This window comes from Panthera onca, chromosome F1 (assembly GCF_046562875.1).
Source record: "Panthera onca isolate mPanOnc1 chromosome F1, mPanOnc1 haplotype 2, whole genome shotgun sequence".
NCBI classification, from domain to species: Eukaryota; Metazoa; Chordata; class Mammalia; order Carnivora; family Felidae; genus Panthera; species Panthera onca.
This window is the reverse complement of record NC_138355.1, coordinates 944,190-964,329: the sequence shown is the minus strand read 5'-3', so window position 1 is coordinate 964,329 and position 20,140 is coordinate 944,190. Positions and strand designations below refer to the sequence as shown.

Sequence of the window (20,140 nt, the reverse complement as noted above, 5' to 3'; positions counted from 1 at the left end):
GTGACCCCCGACACACAACAAATGCTCCCGGGGGCCGTGCCGGCTCAGGCCACACTGGGTGGTCCCAGGACAGGTCCTGGGGTGGGTGAGCAGCCCCGGGAAGGGTTTGGCACCCACATGCAAGACACCATGTGCTTTCTCGCCCTCTGTCTCTCTCCCACACCCCCACTCAGAGAGCTCAGTTACAAAGCATCTTTAGCAGCATCAAGTCCAGCTGCTCTTTGTTCGCTGGGGAAGCCAAGGCCCGGGGTCCCCCAGGGAGTCTCCCAGGCCGAGGCTCTTTGTAGTCAGAGACCCAACTGGGGCCTTGGCCTGCTAGTGTGCAGCTCTGCTCATGGCCCCCACCCCCACCCCCGCCACTGACAAACCCTTGCCATGCAGGAGCTGGCCCCTGCGTCTTCACCCTCCTCTCATCTTACCCCATTTTACAGAAGCCGCTTGTTCAGGATTCTCAGCTGGTGAGCAGAGCCAGATTTGAACCCAGGTCCTGCTGTAAACACTGCCCAAGGCCACAATACACTCTTTGCCCACGTGGACACACCACCAACCAACTTGCTGCCTTGCTTTTTCCTGCAACATGCTCCTGCCCCAGGGCCTTTGCACTTGTTCCCTTTACTTAGGATGCTCAGTCCCCATAACTCACTTGCCAGGGAGGCCTTTCCTTGGTGTCTATAGAGGCCCCAGCCCCTTATGCTCTCCACTCATCACTCAGTTTTATTTCTTTCAGAGCCCTATGTGAAAAGGGCTAAGCCATTTATCTGTGTGCTTGTTCACTGCCTTTCGGGTGTCCCTCCCCAAAGGCAGGGCCTTGTGTGCCCTGGACATTTTTAGCTCCACTAAGGGCAGGTGGGTGCAGTCAGATGAGAGGAGGGGGCCCTGCCCGAGGTCCCACAGCAACCTGTGAGGCAGCCTCTTAGCCCCCATTGGGGGTGAGGAAACTGAGGCTCAGAGGGGTTAGCACCATGCGCAGAGTCTAACAGCTCTGAGAGGCTGGGCTGGGGTTGGTACTCAGGTCTGTCTGGCCTGGGACCACTGTGTTCTGTCCCCAAAGAGGCCTCCTGGCCGAGTCCTTGCAGACCACAGGCCAGGCCTACGATCTCCATGCCCAGAGCCCAGAGGCCCGGCAAAGAGACTTGATGTCCAGCTTTGGATCTGGCCCCAGAGACAGCCCAACCTGAGGTCAGGGCCCATTCCGCCCTTGACTCACCATGGATTTGGTACAAGTCCCTTCTGCCCTCTGTGCCTCAGTTTCCACATTTGTAAAATGATGGTAAGTAACAGTAAGTCACTCACAGGGGGAAATAATGGATGTGAAATGACTGTGGAGAAAGAAACAGGAGCCTCTGTTTGCTACGCACGGTGGCATGGCCAGTGTCTGAGGCCTTTGGGGTCTTAGGGTGTGCCTGTCACTACTCGGTGGCCTGGCTCCCCCTGCCCTGTCCCTGCCTTTCTGGGCAGTGGCTGCTATGACAGCCGACACAGCCGTGGAGGCACTGTCCCTGGACCTCTCCTCCCACGCCAGGCTGCCTTTCCTCATGTGACACCACCTCTCCCCACTGGGGGTCCCCTGCACACCTCTCCCCCACCCAATGTCTCAGAAGCCCAGGGCCCCTGCTTCCCGTGGGCCTGTGCTTGGCGCTTGGGCTTTGCCATTCTGAGCCAATGATGGGTGCTTACCACGGGTCATCTGAGCTTCGGCCTCGGTTTACCTACTTGTCCTTACCACAGCCTTGATGGAAACTCTCCCTGCTGGAGGCTGACCCCCCGCCCCTTCCACATCCCCACTTCCGGTCCAATGAAAGCATCGCTGGTTTTCTGGGTCCCGTATTCAGCAGATTAGCTTCCCCAGAACCAAGCCCTGCCCCAGGCGCCCCCTCCTTCTCCAGCCCGGGCTGAAGAGGCCACGGACAAGCTTCCCTCCCCCCTGGAGCCAGAGCTGCCCCAGGGCCGTGCACTGTGCCTGTGTCAACAGCACCTTGCCAGAGCCCAATGAGAAAAGGGGACGTAAAGGACGGTGTCAGGATGCCACCCCGTCACTGTCCCAGACTGTTTGCTGTCCTGCGCCTGCCCCAGTGAGCAATGGCTTTTCTGGGAGGGAGAGAGGGTGGGGCTGGCGAGGCAGGCCTCACCTCCCTGCCGCGCCAGGACCCTCACTGGCAGAGGCGAGCAATTCCTGCCTTTGGGAAGCCCCTAGTCCAGACAAGGGGACCCAGCCCTCAACGCCTGTCGCCCAGTGACTGGCCTCTCCAGTCAGGTGAGGAGATACCAGTACGAGAGCCCCCTAGTGCCAGGTGCCTTTCTCATCTAACCCTTGCATAAACCTCATGAGGCACAAGGAATTTACAAATGCTACCAGTGCAGCTCAGAGGCACTCTATACCCGGAACACCACTCCATCCCCTGCCTCTTTATCCCACAGCAAACTCCTATTCACCCTGCAAAACTGTGCTCAAATGTCAACTCCTTGGTGCAGCCTTCTTTGCCCACCCTGACCCCCCACGCAGACTACCGTCTCCCTTCCTTCCTCCTTTCCCCTCTCCCTCCTTCCCTCCCTTCCTTCTCTCTCCCACTCCCCCAATGACCATGAGTATATTTTGAGCAGTTCCTATGTGCTACGGGGGAGGCGTAGCTGTTAACACTTTACGGCGATCAACTCATTCAGTCTTCGCCGGAGCCCAGGAGGGAGGTACAGTGACACTCTGCTATGTTGTGACACACGGGTCCAAGATGTTGAAGGGTGCATGAGATTTTCCAAGCAGATAGTACTGTCACTGAAGTATGCATGTGAAGACGGGGACTGTCTGTTGAGCACCACCTGCCCCCACAGGACTGAGGGGCCCTAATAGCCATGCAGGGCTGACCTGGCCTGCCGTGGCCCAACCCTAAACCCTGTGGCGGGTGGTGACCTCTGCTTGGGCTCTCCACTCCTCCCCACCCTCTCTCCTATCCCTGGGGTCCCCTCGGTGGCCTGAGCCCCTTGGCGGTCCCCTTCCTGCTGTCTCACTGACCCGCCATCAGCCCAGTGAGGACTGGCTCTAAGAGGAGAACCAGCCTCTGCCATGCACCCTGCTGGGTCCATGCAGCTTTGGAGTCACAGATGGAAGCCCGTTCCGCTCACCACTGTCTGCTGCTCAGCCCAGTGGTCAACAGGAAAGGTTCAGGCCCGTGCAGGACAGGCCCAGGTTGAGGGTGTTCGGAGAACACGAGAGACTGCCTGGCTGAGCATACCTGGCTTTGGAACCAACCACCTGAGCTCACACCCCAGTCCAACCTTGGGGGCGACAGAAACTCGAAGCCTCGACCTTCTCCTCCGGTGATAAGAGCTCCACCTCACACGGATGATGTGAGATGAGATGGTCAGCACAGAGCCCGATGCAGGGCTTGAACTTATGAACCACGAGATCATGACCTGAGCCGAATCTGGATGCTTAACTGGCCGAGCCACCCAGCCACCCTATTGGTTTATACATTTAAAGCACTTAAGAAAATTCCAGATACAGAATCAGCATTCCATAAATGCCAGCTATCACTAGTATAGATAGGATTCAAAAGATTTGCGTATTACTCAATATATCTTATGTAACATATGATATAGAATATATTAATGTCTAACACCAACAGTATAGAAGTGAAATATTAATGTGTTACATTAACATTGATTCTACATTAGTAGATATTTGTGTTATTCACATATATAAAATCCTCATTTTATATGCAGGGAAACTGAGAGGTGGTTTCTTCAATGCCACCAGTCCTACATGAGGACTGGTGCTGCTGTACATCCCCCTGCTCAGGGGCCCCAGGATCTTTGGGGGACCCTGGACCAGGTTCATGGACACAGGGCTCTCAGTCAGCTAGGCAGGGCTCCAGCTCCTCTTCTGGTCTCCAGTTCTAGCTCAGGGCATAAATAGCTCATTCCGGCCACCCTGGACAAGGAAGACCGCCCTGGGACAGTCCTTCCTCTGAATCCCCCACCCCCAGCCCTCCTTTGTGGGGCTCCTGGGGAGGCCACTTCCTTTTCCTTCAGAATAAACTGGGTGCTCCAGTCTCCCCTGGCACAGCTTCTAAACAGCACCCAACTATTTACACAAAGTTCAGGAACAGGAAAAACTACTCTGTGTGCTGTAAGAAGTCAGGGGAGGGCTCCCCTGGGGGATGGGCCAAGACTGGCAGGGCCCCATGGGGGCCCCAGGGGGTTTGTTATGAGAGGGGTTCTAGAGGGGGCCTGGGTCGTCTTGGTTTTGGGGCTTGGTGCTGATTACGTGAGTGTGTTGTTTGTGACAATGCAATAAGCTGTACACTGTATTTTAATAAAAGTTTACATGAAAACAAACTGCCTGGTTCGGTCCCAGCCCCGGGGCAGCAGGAAAAACCTTGGGCCACTTGCAGCTGGATGCCATCCCCTTCAGTCACCCTGCAGCAGCTCTGTGGCCCTGGGAAAACCCCTTCCCCTCTGTGGCCTCAGTTTCCCTCTGCTGAATGAGGAAGTGGTCAGTGTGTCTATTACTGGCTGTACAGCAGGAAGGGAGCCTCTGAGAAACACTGATGTACAGATGCCTGGGCCCTAAGACGGACCAATTAAGTCATACAGCCTCTGGGGGTGTGTTTCTGCACCTTTGTTTGTTCTAATTCTTTCCTTTGAAAAAACCATAGCTTCACAGGAAGCTGTAAAATACAACATCCTGGGAGGTCCCATGAATCCCCATCCCCAGCCTCCTCCAGCCATAACCCCTTGCAACTGCAGACACCAACCAGACCAGGAAACTGACATAGGTAAATCTGCCGAGGTTATTCTGACTGCACCAGACGAGCACATGCGTGTGCGTGCATGTGGGTCTCCGTGTAATTTTACACCCGGATCGCTTGTGGTAGTCCCCCGCCGTGATCAATCAGACAACTGTTCCATCACCAGGCGCTCGGTGCTACCCCCCGTAGCCACGCCCACCTGTCCTCCACAGTCCCTCCCCGCCGACAGCCACCAATCTGTCCCCAGGCTCCACCATTTTGCCCTTTCAGGAATGCTATACAAATGAAATCGTAGTCTTTCACTCAGTGTCCCTGGAAGTTCATCATTACTTCCTTCCTCTTGATGGCTGCGGAAAACTTGCTCCACGGCACAGATGCACCAGTTTAGTATCCATTCACCCCCCCAAGGGCATCGGGGCAACTTCCAGTTTGGGGGCTGTTCTGAATAGAACCACGATGACCATTCTGATACAGGATGTTGTGTGACCATAAGTCTTCATTTCTCTGGAATAAATGCCCAAGAGTGCAATAGCTTGGTCATACAAGAAGCGTGCATTTACTCTGAAAGGAAACCGCCAAACTGTCTTCCAGAGCAGCTGGACCATCTTACATTCCCAACAGCGAGGCAGCAGCGGTCCGGTTTCTCCGCATCCCTGCCAGCGTCTCATGCTGCTACTATTTTTTTTTTTTTTTACATCAGCCACTCTAATAGCTACGGGGCGAGAGCTCACTGTGGTTTTGGGGTGCATCTCACTGATGGCCCATGTTGTTGGCCATTATTGTTACGTGTGTTTACCTGCCAGCCGCGTATCTTCTTTGGTGAAATGTCTGTTCGCGTGCACCTTCATTTTTAAATGCTCCCCGGATGGGTTTGATGTGTGACCAGCTAATCCCCTAGGAGCTTCCGAGCTTGGGAAGTTCTGTCAGTTTTAAAAAGAACATGGTCGCTGCTGTAAGAATTCTGGGCAGCCTGCGCTTTCTGGAAGGGCTACCTGCAGAGTTCTGTGGTGGGGTCCAGGCTGCTACAGGTGGCTTGGAGTTACTGTGTCTCAGGCCAGAGGGGGAAGTTTGTATGTTCCTGAGAAGGAATGGGGAGAAAACAGAGAGCAGAGACAGAGGGGAGAAGGAGGCTCTGGAGGCCACGTGGTAGAGGAGGGGACCCCTCCCTCCCACGGGAGCCTCTACAGGTATTACTGTCTCGTACAGAGCAGTGAGTGGCTAAGTCCATGTCTAGGGCGAGGGCATGAGCCAGGAGGGAACTTGAGGCAAGCCAGCTCCAGACTGTTGCAGGCCCCTGAATGGACCTATTTGTGGAGTTTACGTCAGTCTCCAAAGGGGTGGGGAAGGCCGTACCCCTGCCAGTTACAGGGCCCCCTCCCTCTCATTAAATAAGCAATAAATGCCCACTGCACCAACTGTAGAAATAACAGCAGAGCACAGCAAGGAAATAAAATCATCCGCCGTCCCAGCTCTCTAGGGACTAACCAGTGTAACTATTTGAGGGTACTTTCTGGCTGGGCCTTTCTCTAAATGTGTGCCTGTGACTGGGCGTATATATGTTTTTTGGTTACACAGAAATACATTCTGTTCTATAAAATACATCCACCCCCTCACCCCACACTTGTCTCAAGCATGTTTTAAGGTCTTCAAACATCCCTCCACGTCACCCCTTTGGAAGCTGCCTGAAAGCCCTGTGGGTTCCTCATCGCCCCAGGTGGGCGCTGGCCTTAGGTCCATCTCTCCTCTCCTGGTAAACAAAGCTGCGGGACCGTCCCATCAATGCGACCTCTGTGCACAGGTTGGGATGTTCTTCTAGGACACATTCCTGGAATTTCTGGGTCACAGGGTGGGAGTGTTTTGATGTCTCTGGGTACACACAGACGCTGACCCAAGAGGTTGGGCCAACACATTCCTGGTGGCAGTGATGGTGAGTGTTTGGCCATCTCGGGGCTCCAGAAATTTCTCTGTTGGGGCAGAGATGAGCGCAAGGGAGAAGGTGCTGGGTGGCACTGTGCCCCACGCAGAATGCCCTTACTCGACACCAGGTCCACAGGAATCAGCCATGAGACATGCCGCCGAGGCTGTGTGAGCTATGGTGCACCAGGGCTGTGCTTCTGACCCCTCCACTGGCTGTCGGGAGAAAGTAGCTAACAGCCAGGGCCAGGTCTGGGGCTCGCCCCTCACCACTGGCCTCCAGAGTCAGTAAGCAGAGTGCCTCTCTGGGGGCATGGAAGCAGAGACACAGAGAAGGTGCCCTTATCCCTCAGGCGTGAGGCTTTTTGCCCACCAGCTGGGGTTCCCAGTTCTGGTCTCACAAGCGAAATGACCCTGCCCCAGTCTCTTCTTCCTCATCTATGAAACGGGGCTGATCTTCCCACCTCAGAGACCGTTAATGAGGCTCCTGGGAGCTTACAGACTGGAGGTGCCTTGTAAACAGACGGACGTGAAGTGTTGCCATGCTGGCTCATGCCCGGGCTGTCCCGCCCAGTCCCCCAAACCCCACCTGGGGCCTCCCTCTGAAAAGGCCACAGAGGGCTCCTGCCCGCCCACCCTCTGTCTTCTTGTCCTGGCTCTGGGCCCCAGACAGCCCTGCCTGGCAGCCTGAGGCCCTACCGCCCAGCAGCAAGTGAGACAATTATCTCCAGGCTGGCCTCTGTGCCCTTCCGTCCTGCCAGGCAGTTCTGCCCAGGAGCTCAGCCTGAGTCTGGAAAACTCCCTGCTGGCGGTGGGATGGGGGTGGGATGTGTCTCTTTGCAACGTCCCCTGGGCAGAGGTGTGGAGAGAGAGATCAGGGTGGCCAGTCAGGGGCCCTGGGTGAGACCCGAGGGCATCTAGTCCTTCTCTGGGCCTCAGTTTCCCTGCCTGCACCATGAGGGTGTTTGTCTAAAGAAGTGGTTCTTCACTCTGTGTGTGGGGGGGGGTGCGTCAGGCCATTTGGGGACAGTGATTCATTCATCCCACTTAGCAACCATGCAGTCCCCACTTTGGGCCAGGCTCTCTAAGAGCTTAGGACTGACTCACATCACCCTCACAGCCAGCCTGCGATGTGGGATGTCCTTATCTCCACTTCACAGATGAGAAAACAGAGGCTGCCGGATGTGATCAGGGGCATTATTCCAAGCACAGGATGATACGGAGTGAATAAGACAGACCCATCACTGTCTGTGTGGACGGAGGGGGCACACAAGAAAAGTAGATAAGGATATGTGCACAGACAAGGCCGCTTGGACCAGTACAGAAAGTAGGAGCAGCTGCACGAGACAGGAGAGACACTAGCCAAGAAAAGCCCCTAAGAAGAAGTGACCGCTGACTCTGAAGGGCGGGGCTCCGTGTAATGGATAAGCAAGGGAAAGGCCTGAGGCGGGAGCCAGCTGTGCACGTTCAAGGTGAGGGTCCCTCTTGTGGCGCACGGGGCCAGGCCAGGCATCTGCTGCAGGAACGAAGCCTGGCTTGGAGAAGGAGGCCCACTGAGCCTCCCAATACCACCGACAGAAGCTAGCTGACTGGCATACAGCCTTCCCTGGGCCATGGAGGTGGTTTCGGGAGTGGCCATGAGCCCCAGGGCTGACCAGTGAGATGGGAGGCCAGAGCTCCCACAGGGGAACATGACCCCAGGGGCAGACAAACAGGGGAGCAGAGTATTAGAGCCCCTGGAACCAGCCACACTGAAGCAGACCCCTGGGCTGTGCCCGGATAGTAACCATTCAAATCTCTTCTGACTCGAGTTTCTGTCCTTTGCCACCCAAGGGCTCCTGGGTTAAGTACGCTCCCCAGCCCCGGCCTGGCTTCCTTCCCTTCCCAGATGTCCATGTTTCTTAAGCCCCAGTGTGTCCCAAAGCTTCTCTCTGTGTGGTGAGAATCCAGGGAAGGCAGGGGACGAGAACAGTATTTTGGGTCACAGATCCACCAAGTGCTTTATTACCTCACTGAATCCCGGTGGCTACCCTGCAAAGCTGGAATTATTGGCCCCACTTGACAGAAAAGGAAACTGAGCTTCAGAGAGGTTAAGCCATCTGTCCCGAGCCCCACTGCCACCGGGTGGCAGATACGGGGCTCCATCTGAGCAACTTCTTGGAGGGTGGCTGGGCCCTGTGGCAGGGGGTGATATTGGAAAAGCCCTCGAGAATGCCAACACGGTGCCCCCTCCCAGCTCCGCTGTCCCCCCAACCCCTGCCCTAGTCTCAGGGAGCTCCTCTGAGGCGGCCTGATCACCCAGCAGCCCTGGAGATTGTCGGGGACTGAAGCCGACCCAGGATGGGGGATTGAGGGACTTGGAAGGTGCCTGCAGCCATCTGGGTGACAACGGAGTGAAGCCGGGCGTTTCTCTCTTGTTCGATAATGAGAGCAAATGTGAGGAAGGCTCTCTGTGTTATCGCAGGGCCCAGCAAGCGTGGCGAGACACAGGCTGTGATTTTCAGTGAGGGCTGTGGTGATTAAAAATGCATCACTTCCCTTATTAACCATTCCAAACAGATGCCGGGACCGTCTTGATGAGGAATGGAACCGCCGAAGCCAATAAAACATCATGCAATTAGCCACACTCAGATGGGCTGCCCGCTAAGCTTTGAGGCTGCTCCAGTGGGACCCTGTCACAATTGGATGATTTGTCGCTCTGAGGACAGGCCAATGCACCAGTGTCCAACAAGGTCAGGCGTGACCGGAGACTGGGAGACTCGGGGCATCTCCAGCCCAGGCCTCGTGTCCCCAGCTCATCCCCAGAAGGTCAGGTGGACAAGAGTAGGAGGCCAGAGTCCTCCATCTGGGGTCTGTCCAGGGAGCCCAGCCCCCGAGATCCCAGGTGGATCAGGCCCTGAGCCCACACCACACTCGGTCTGGCTTCAGCCCCGCTGTCCCCAGCATCACCAGCCTTGTCCTGGCTCTCCCTCAACCCGTGACAAGTCAATTTGCCAAAATCCCGTTCACTGAATAGTCAATTTGCAGGACGACAAGCTCATCAAAAACACTCAATTCCCTTAACCTTTTTGTTTTAGTTGGCCGGGTTACGTTTTTGCTTTCAAATGGCATTTGAACGAAGGTTTGATTTGTGTCTCCCTGAGAATGGGCACAGAGGGACAGAGGGGACAGAGGAAGAATGAGGTGGCTGTATTATCACCCACACAGGTGGCACTGGGCGGAGGCTGAGCGGGAGGGAGTGGACGGTCCGCAGGCACAGGGGAGCAGACAGGCCCACTTGGGGGAGCCTCTAGGTGGGGCCGGGCCCAGGCTTTGGGAGGGTGGGGTGCTTTGGGGTTAGGGTCTCTAGGGAGAGCTCCAGACTCTCAACCTTCTTGCCAGGGCTGACCAGGCACCGGCTGGCAGCAAAAGGGGCCTATGTTGTCTTTCTGGGGTAGGGAAGGAAGCAGGTCCCCGTGCCCCTGGCTGGGGAGAGGTCAAGGGGTCTCACCTGTCAGGGAGGGGAGGGCGACAGAGGTCAGTGACCACACAGGCTTCTCCTGGAAGGACCAAGACAGGGGGTTGCTGGTCTTCCTGTCTCGTAGTAGCCCATCAGACCCAGCACCAGTCCTCAGCCCTTTTAAAAAGTTAAACCTGTTATTTTGAGACCCCTGTAGATTCACTGGTAGTTGATGAAAGTAATAGAGAGAAATCCTATGTGTAGAGGACAATATCACCACCAGGATACTGACGTTGTACCGTCCATCATCCTGGATTTCCCGTTTTACTACCACTCATGTGCATGCGTCTGCATGTGTGCGTGTGCCCATGCGTGCAGGTGTGAGTTTGGTTCCATGTCCTCCCATCGCACGTGCAGGTTCACATACCCACCCTCCCAGTCAAAACACGCAACCGTTCCATTACAAGGAGCCCTCATCCACCCCTCTCTTTTACAACCCAAACCTTCTGCGACCCCCTTCTCTGTTCTGAAACAGAGCTCACAGATAACGGATCTATCTACATGCATATTTTAAAACAAAAGTCAATAGAATGCTCTCACTGTAACAACACAGAAAAGGAGGAAAGTGACCCACAAGGAAGTGACAGGCATCAGGTGTGATAGCGGTGGGTCTGGCTGTCCCACAGGGCAAATGAGGAAGTCAGCTGCCTGCCTCTCTAGGAGATGGTGGCTCCAACCCAGATGGATGCAGGGGCTTGCCGTCCAGTCGGTGCCACAGGGGATGCTGCCCTCTGTGACGGGATTCTTTGAATGGTGACAGCACTTGCCAAAGCTCTGAACATACCAAAGTCTGATCTGCCCTCGACTGTGAGAAGAGCAGTGTGTTCCTGGGAAACTCAATGTATATTAAAATCATATGAAATGCATTTTGTAGCTCGGATGTCGAATGGAGTGAGGTCCCAGGCTCAGTTAATTACACACGGATTTTCAATCCCGTGAATCTGGGGTTAGACATTCGCAGGTTCTTGGCTGTGCAGGCCTGCCTCACACGGTGCACGGAGCTAGACCTCTGACCCCTGCCAGCCAGACACCTTTCCTTGAGGCCCCCATAATGCTTGCTAACATCTCCAATGGCCCCAAGGAGGCAGTGTGGCCCTGCTGAAAGTCCCCACAACTCACTCTCTGTCCCCACACGGACAGTTCCACTTGTATTTGTCTCCCCAGGGGCAGGGGCTGTGGTCCTCCAGGATCCAGCCCAGGCCCGGTGCTGGACAGGTGCTAATAAATGTGCCCAATAGGGCTGATCTGGACAGAGTCAGCCAAGGTGACAATGGTGAAGCTATGATGAACTGGCTCCCCTGAAGCCTGGTGGGTCAGGGCTTCCCATCAGGAGACTGCTGCTTCCTTTAAGGGCCCGTTGGTCACCATGTCCTCCAAACTGAGCTTTTAATTGGCTCAAATCCGGAACTTCAAAGCAGTGCTTGGAAACAAAATTGCTTTATGCAACTGGCTTGGCAGCTGGGGCATCTCAATAATAAAGCACATATGCAAATACACAGAACTTCCCTGAAGGACCCAAAGGAAGCAGACACAGCAGTGTCCCTCTAAGTAGATGGACAAGGAGGGAGGAATTGATTTTGTACTGTGTACATTTTAAAAAAATGTTTATTTATTTCTGAGACAGAGAGAGAGAGACTTTGTTGAGTGCAAGCCAGGGAGGGGCAGAGAGAGAGAGAGGGAGACACAGAATCTGAAGCAGGCTCCAGACTCTGAGCTGTTAGCACAGAACCCGACGCGAGGCTCGAACTCACAAACTGTGAGATCATGATCTGAGCCAAGGTCAGACGATCAACCAACTGGGCCACCCAGGTGCTCTTGTGTACAGGCAGTTTTGTTCCATGTGGATGAATTATCTCTCAATTATATGAATAAATAATCACCAAAAAAACCAGATCGAAGCAGGTATTACTTGTGTGATTAAAAATTGTTTGAGCACCTACTGTGTGCCAGGCACCCCCAGAGAGCCCATCCTCCTGGAATGCTTATGTCCTAAGGACTGGGTTCTGGATGGAGGGCCCAGAGCCCCCCGAATCTCCCCTCTGTCCCTGGACAGAGACCCCAGTGAAGGCAGTGGAGGCACTGCCGGGTGCCCAGCCAGTCCCACCCCTCCTGAGTCAACGCCAGGGGTCCCCGGAGCTAAGCTGTCCAACAGAAAGTGCGAGGCCTGCATCGCTCAGCCTTTATCAAAGAAAGGGTAGATCAGAACCACAATGAGAGACCACTTCACACCATGAGGATGGCTGTTATGAAAAACCCCAAGCACAAAATAGCAAGTACTGTTGAGGATGCGGAGAAATTGAAACATGTGTGCATTGCTGGAAGGAACGTAAAATGGTGCAGCTGCTGTGGAATACAATACACTGGTTCCTCAATGAATTAAATACACAGGCACCTGGGGGGCTCAGTCGGTCGGGCGTCCAGCTTTGGCTCAGGTCACGATCTCGCAGTCCGTGGGATCAAGCCCCGCGTCGGGCTCTGTGCTGACAGCTCAGAGCCTAGAGCCTGCTTCGGATTCTGTGTCTCCCTCTCTCTCTCTCTGCCCCTCCCTCATTCACAGGCTGTGTCTGTCTGTCTCTCTCTCAAAAGTAAACACTAAAAAAATGTTTTATTAATTAAATATCGAGGCACCTGGGTGGCTCAGTCGGTTAAGCTCAGGTCATGATATGGGCTCAGGTCATGATCTGGCACTTTGTGGGATCAAGCCCCGCGTCGGGCTCCATGCTGAGTGGAGCGGCTGCTTGGGATTGTCTCTCTGCCTCCCCCCCCCGCCCAAAATAAATAACTAAACAATTTTTAAAAACTAAATACAGAATTACCAGATGATGCAGCATTTCCACTTCTGGGTATGTAACCAAAAGGATCAAAAGCAGGGTCTGGAAGAGATGTTGGTACACACATGCTCATGGCAGTGTTATTCACAAGAGCTAAACGTGGATGCATCAAGTGTCCACTGACGGGAGAACTAATAAAGAAGATGCGGTCAATCCACACAATGGAATATTATTCACCCCTAGAAAGGAAGGACATTGTGAGAGACGCTACAACATGGATGAACCTTGAGGACGTAATGCTAAGTGAAATCAGCCAGTCACGAAAGGACAAATACCCTACCTATGATCCCATTTATATGAGGCCTCTAGAGCAGACAAAACGTAAGTGGTGGCGGAAGCTGGGGGAGGGGAATGGGGAGTTAGTGTTTAATGGGGACAGAGTTTCAGTTTGGGAAGATGAAAAGGTTCTGGAGATGGATGGTGGGGAAGGCTGCACAACCGTGTGAAAATATATATATATATATATTTTTTTTTTTTTTTAATTTGGGGGGGGAGGGGCAGAGGGAGAGAGTGAATCCCAAGCACTGAGGGCCTGACCTCATGACCCTGGGGTCATGACCCGAGCCGAAATCAAGAGGACGGTGCTCAGCCAACTGAGCCCCCTGGTTCCCCAGCACTGTGACTGTATCTCATGCCACTGAGCTGCACCCTTACAGATGGTTAAAATGGTAAATTTTATGCTATGTGTATATTTTACCACAACTTTAAGAAGAAGGTTGTCGGTGCCTTGCCAGGCCAGGGTCTGCAGGGCTGCCGAGAAACAAAGTGGGGCCTTGCCTGCAAGGAACGCCCCGAGTCTGGTGGGGGAGACAGGGAAGCGGGTAGTCGGTGACAACAGAGGGCCCTGTAGTGTGGCACAGGGGAGGCCCGGGGATCCAGGAGCCCAGCGAGGGGACCCATTTGCCTGGGGAGTCCAGAAAGAGGCACGAGCTGGATGTTGGGGCCTGAGGCGAGGGGCGGAAAGGGTATCCTTGGAAGAGGAACCAGCAGGGGCCAACATGTGGAGGCGTGAACTCTGTCTCCTAAGAGCCTGGGCAGGAGTGGGGTGCAGCGGTGTCAGCGCAGGATAGGAGAAGCGGGAAGCAGTAGGGGCCATGGAGCCAGAGACGGGGAGTGTGCGAGCAGGGCCCCCCACTGCTCTATGGTGCCAGCCCTCTTTTCTTCCCTCCGTCTCTCCAGGGCTTGGGCCCTTGTGGCCTTGTTCACTGTCCCTCCGGACCGCAGCTACTTGCTGCGAGTGCCCCACCAGGCGCACAGACCGGGTCGGATGAATGAATTGGCGCGTGGATGATGATCCCACGGTGACCACGTATGACAGGCAGACTCGGGTGTGTGTGAAAGATTCAGGATGTCTGAATGCAGCTTCCCCTTCTTGGAGCCGCCAGTCCCTCTCCTCCCAGCCACCCATGCGGTCCGGCACCCGGCAAGAGCTGACCCTGCTGCTCTGCTTCCGGGTGACAACACAGGCCCAGAGAGGGTGAGAGGCCTGCCCAGGATCACAGAGCCAAGCAGGGCCAGAGCTGGAGTGGAATGTCCTTCTCTTGTTCTAGAAGACCCTGGGAGGGCCTCAGAGACCTAGGGGCAGGGGTGAGGTGGCAAAGAGACAACAGGAGCCAGAGTGCAGGTGGGGTGAGACACGCAAGGGAAAGTGGCAGCCTCAGATAAGCCGGTGGGTGCTCAGTCGGCACCCAACAACAATGCCTCCTGGGCCCCTGTTGACCACAACAGAACCGGGGTTAGACCGTGATCCGGGGTCATTCTCAGGAGCATCCTGGCTCCCAGCCCCTGCCATTAGCAGACCTGCAGGGAGCAAGCTTCACCCCTGCTTAGCCAGCCTCTGCCTCGCCAGCAGTTTTCCTGGCTGTCCAAATGGGGTGTGGAGGTCTGAGGCCCTAGGATGTCACTAGTCTCTGGGGACACATGTGCCCTGCTACGGGCATGGGAAAAGGACAAAGGAGAGCCCTGTCTGGCCTCCCCTCCAACTGCCCCCACAGTCCAGCCATGGAACCATGGCCACCACCCCTGATCAGGACCCTCCATGGCTCCCTCCTGGCCACTACCTGCAGAGAGAGTCTACTCCTGGCACTCCAGGTGACTTCTGCCTTGGGTCCTGCCCACATTTTCAGGGTCGTCTCTGTCTTTTCCCTCACGCTTGGGGCTCGGACCAGACGTAGCTGCTTTCAGTAAAAGCCTTTAGTATACGCACAGCACCGGAGCTGGGCTTTAGGGGCTGGCTGTGCAGCCTCAAGCCCTGTGCTACCCCCTCACCGGGTGCCACCTGGGACAAGTTATTTGATAACTCAGTGGCATTGTCAGCACAATAGGGATAATAAGAGCCCCACCTCCCAGGGTCACTGTGAAGGTCAAACGAGCTTATGCCTGCAAAACTCTTGCGATTGTGGCCTAACATTTGTGTACCTGGAGTGCTCTTCCCTCCTTGACCACCTGGAAAATTCCCATTCACACTGCATGCCTGCTGTAGGATGCAGTGACCCTCCCCATCGCCGGGTCATCTTCCTGTCCCAGCCCTTGGCACTGTGTATTGAGAGTGTCTGTTCATGTCTGTCTCGCCCACCGGCCTTCAGGCTCCCAGAAGGCAGAAACTATCTATTACTCAGCAATGTGCCCCACTGCTTAGGGCAGTGCCCACTGCAGATCCATAATTCATTCATTCAACAGAGATTTACTGAGCAGTTACTATATGCCTGTGCTTTTCTAGATGCTAGGGTAGCAGCAGCTAACACACTGTCAACCTCTCTGCCCTGGTACGTTCTAGCAGGTGAGCAAATCAACCAACGGCAGCGGGCAGATGGAGACAGCGCTGGGCAGAGAAGGAATAGAGGAATGTCAGGTGAGGGGTCACGGAAGTTCCAGCCAGAGTGAATGAACGAATGAGCAGGAGGCGCCCCACTTCAGCCCCCAACCCCCCAGAAGCTGTGAATTTCACACTCAGTGCGAACTCACTGCAGCCCCAGCTCACCGTGTTCAAGCAGCAGGATGTGACGTGCCCGTAAGACAGTGGTTACCCTGTTAAGTGTAGTTACAGTCTGAAAGGGGCTCACCTTAATTAAGACACCATTAATTAAGCTGTCAGTATGGTAATGATCTCAGTTGTTAGCAAATTCGATTAAGGAGCTGATTCTGGAGACCTCGCGATTTCCCCCCGTTGCATTAATAAATCTCCTGCTCGTGTCATATTGCCGTCCTTTATCTTATTCACTCTGCCACCGCTGTAAGTGACTGAGCCCCCCCCCCCCACCGCCGGCAGGTACCCACCCTCGGACAGAGCCCAAATGTCATAACACTCTCTTAGGGCCTGCTCCAGGGGACCCAGAGGATGGCTACCTGGACGAGCTCCTCTAAGCCACGGGACACCCTGATCCTGCCACGCACGGGGACCCCGGAGCGAGTCGGTCGAGTCTGGAACGTGACATACCAGGGGAGGGACCCCACTGTCGAGGATACAGCAGGAAACAGCCACATGGCCTCGGCCACGCTCCTACCCTCCCTGAGCCTCAGTTTCCTCTTCTGTAAGATGATATCAACAACACCCCCATTCTAGAACAGTTGGTGAGAACCAACAGGGCAACTGGGCGGAAAGGGCTCTGAAGCTAAATGGTACAACAGTATGTCAGCCAGACACTACCATGCTTGGGTTTCCAGCTGCCCTGAGAGTTAAACAGCTAGAGACACGCCGCTCCCCGTCCCCCGTCCCCCCTACCGCATCAAAAGCGCTGGGAACAAAGGTCGAGCAGCAGGTGCTAGGAGAGCCCTGGTTCTTGGCCACGGTGAAGTGGGGAGCAAACACACAGGGCTCTGTGTCTGCTGTGCAGCCTTGTCAAGTAGGCCTGCTCTGGTTCCCAAGTCTTTCCCTAAAAACAATGGGGCAATGGCTCATCTCCAGTCGCCCCCTCCCCAGCCTCTTTGCCACCTCTGGTAGCCATAGGTTTGTGGCAGCACCTGGGTGCTGGATGTCACGGTACCAGGCTGTAGGAGCCTGAGAGCCGGAGCATAAAAGGACCCACACAAATGAGAGGCAGGGGGCACAGAGCCCCCCAACAGGCCCTCCCTCTGCACCGGCTCAGCCCCTCTCCCAGGCAAGCTGGGCAGGGCAGGGCTGGCTTCGTCCAGGAGACGAAACTGCCAGGAGCTTAAAGTGCAGGTTCCAGGGCTCCTGGCGGACCGAACCAGTCTGTACTGGTATTGGGGCAAGTACTGGATGGCAACTGTGTCCCTGGCAAGACCGTGAGCAGATAGGCTTGGCCAGGTCCTGGGCCCGGGCAAAGGTGTGGCAGGAAGAAGACGGCTGCCCGGGGAGGGCCCTCTTCCCAGCAACGGTGGCGGATGCAGCAACAGTGGGGAAGGATTTACTATTTGTTTCCAAAAATACAGCTAGGGCCTTGTCACAGCGAGTGAGAGAGAACACTGGGGTGTCCTGCTCACATCAGCACCACAACCTGTGGGCTTTTCCACTAAAAAAGCAAATGAACATCACAGCAAACCATAGACACAGGCCACATTCACCACCACCCAGGGCTCCTGTCGGGGCCTGCTGGCGCATGGCAAGAAGTATGTTTATTTTCCTTCACGCTCCATTAGCGAGAGAGCTGTCCCTCCCCGGAGGGGTGGGGGTGCTGCTTAACTGGGAGCTCCACAGGTCCTTGTCACGGTATAGGGTCGTGGGGCCTTGGAGTGGCCCCCAAGATGTCCCCCTAAATAAGGCTCCAGGCTTCTCCTTTCTAGTCCTGGGGATGGAGCCCAGCCCAAGAGGCTCCAACTCTGTTCTCTAACCTTACAAGGTCTGAGGTCACTGAACAGCCCCGGAAAGCTGAGGTGTGGGGCAAATTGCCTAGGGCAGGTGGAGATGTGTAGCTGTGTCCCACCCTACAGCTCCGAGCCCTAGAGGAAGGATCCTGCAAGGCCAGAGACCGAAGGTTCCTCGCTCTAGAACAGCACGGTGCAGAGCCCGAGAGCCGTGAGGCAAGCTGGTGTTCTAATCCGTTGCCCCCCCGGGAAGCCTAGCTTAATGAGGCTTTATGGACTTTGGTTTCCATAAATACCTGGACCCGTGATGTCACCACCCCATGCATAGTTTAACAGCTTCTGCCACTGGCTGTAGGCCCAGCAGACAAGTGGTCTGCCGCTAGCCCACAGAACACCTGCGTGGCCCAGAAGGACACCAACACCCCTGCTCTCGATGGCAGGCCGGACCTTCACCTGTCTGTGGAGGACACGGCATCCTGTCCCCACCCCGACCTGCCTGCTAGCCTTCCATCAGGCACGGCAGAACTGCCGGTCAGGGATGAGCTGGGCAGGAGAACCTTCTTCCAAATAGTCATGCTGAGGGCTATACCAAAAGCCGAAATGGTAGTGGTGGCTTTGAAAACCCTGGATATGGATTTGGGGGGATTACTTGCCCTCAGCGATAGGGAATTTCACAGCACGATGGAGACCTGCTGACTAACAACCTTTTCCTCGTCGTCACCACCAACAAATAGCTCCACTGCAGGGCACAAACGCTGACAACCTCTGCCCGGAGGCCAGCTCCCTCTGCGAGACACCTGCACAGTAACCCCCCCTCCCCCCACCAAGCCCCCAATCCGGCTCCAAGCTCAGCTCGGGCCCCTCTGGCCTCCGCCCCTGGTTTCAGGTATATACCTGCCACATATACTCACAAGTAGTGTCTTCTGCATGCCATCCTGTCTGGGGGCAATTTTCCCCTTCCCTCTCTCTCCCCAGCTGGGAAGGTTCCGCGTGGTTAGAGGAGGAGCAGGATGCTCAGCCGAGAAGTGGAAGGGAATAAAATTAAATAGAGGGGCAAGTCAGATTCCCCGGGGGCGGCGGGCTCCTACCCTGGGGCGGGAGCAGGGGTTGGGGGGTGACAGCAGCAGGCTCCGAGGGGCCCCGGGCACAGCAGGGCTCACACCATGCCCAAGAGCCTGCCAAGTCATCCAGTCACCATGGTCGCCAGGTTGGGCGGGGGCGTCGGCCTCGCTGGTACCTGGGACCACCTCCGGTTTTTTCCCTTCCGCACATCCGGGGTGGCCGAGCGCGGGGAGGAGGGGGTGCTGGGGGGAATCTGCGCCCGCTTTGCTCTCTCAGCATCCGAAGGAGGGGCGGGCGCTCGCGAGCCTCCCCCCGCCCCCCCACCGCTTCTGGGCGCCAAGGAGCAAGGTAGTGTGGCCGCGCTGGACCAATCGCCAAGGCGCTCCTCGCCATGACAACTGTAGCATCAGGCGCGGCCACCTGGCGGCGCCCTCGCGGCAAAGCCACCCGCCCCACTGAGAGTGCCCTTGCAGTGCGAGGGTGCCGCAGCCTGCAGCCTGCCGGGGCCCCTTCCTGGCTGGCTCTGGAAACCTGGAAATCTCGTTGCTAAAAGGCACGACGCTGTCCAGAGCCTGCGATGACGCTGCTTTCCAGGGTGGCTTTTCTGCCTTTGGCACGGAGTCGTGCAAGCCATGGAGCGCAACAGGCTGGCGCCCTGGAGTCAGGCCCACTGGTTCCAAGGCTGGCTTTGACCCCTAAGGGCCTCGAGGCTGTGGACAAGCCGCTTCCCTTCTGGGAGCCTCCTCGACTGATGCTATCCTGAAATGGGATCATAATGGCTACGTCACAGGGGTCCAGGAGGGCTTGTCACACACAGTAGCTGCACAGATGCATAGCTGTTATGATGTGTGCTGGCCATGTCCTGGAGCTAGGGAGAATTTCTGCTGTAGCTGTGGAGCCCATTCGTTCCTTCACCACTCACTCACTCATTTACTGTTTCTGGACTGGCAGCTCAGTGATGAATAAGGCGATGCTCTCATGGTGTTCACCTCTTAAGAGGGAAACAGGAAATCAACATGCAGTCAAATATATAATTTTACATGGTAAGGAGGAGGACAAAAAGTAAAGCCGAAGAGGTAGAAGGGAGGGGGACAGCAGGAAAGAAGGAGGAAGCCATATACATCAGATGGGGTGCTCAGGGAAGGCCTCTCTAAGAGGGCACGTGTGGGCTGAATAATGGAAGATCCTGGGAAGGAGCATTCCAGGCAGAGGGAAAAGCTAGTGTCAAGGCCCTGAGGCAGGAAGGAGCGGAGTGTGTTTGAGCAACACTGAGGAGGCCAGAGTGGCCGCAAGTGGTGAACCACAAGGATGTGAGGGTGAGAAGG

The 20,140-nt window shown here is 55.6% G+C and overlaps 1 long non-coding RNA gene across 1 annotated transcript in view; it reads right to left on the bottom strand.

The window, feature by feature from the left end:
• Positions 1-19,009, bottom strand: part of LOC144614857 (uncharacterized) — a 715,444-nt gene extending 696,435 nt beyond the window's left edge. The window contains exon 1 of the long non-coding RNA XR_013553092.2: positions 18,665-19,009. This is a non-coding gene — a long non-coding RNA (uncharacterized LOC144614857). The remainder of the gene's footprint in view (positions 1-18,664) is intronic.
• Between the last annotated feature and the right edge of the window lie 1,131 nt (positions 19,010-20,140).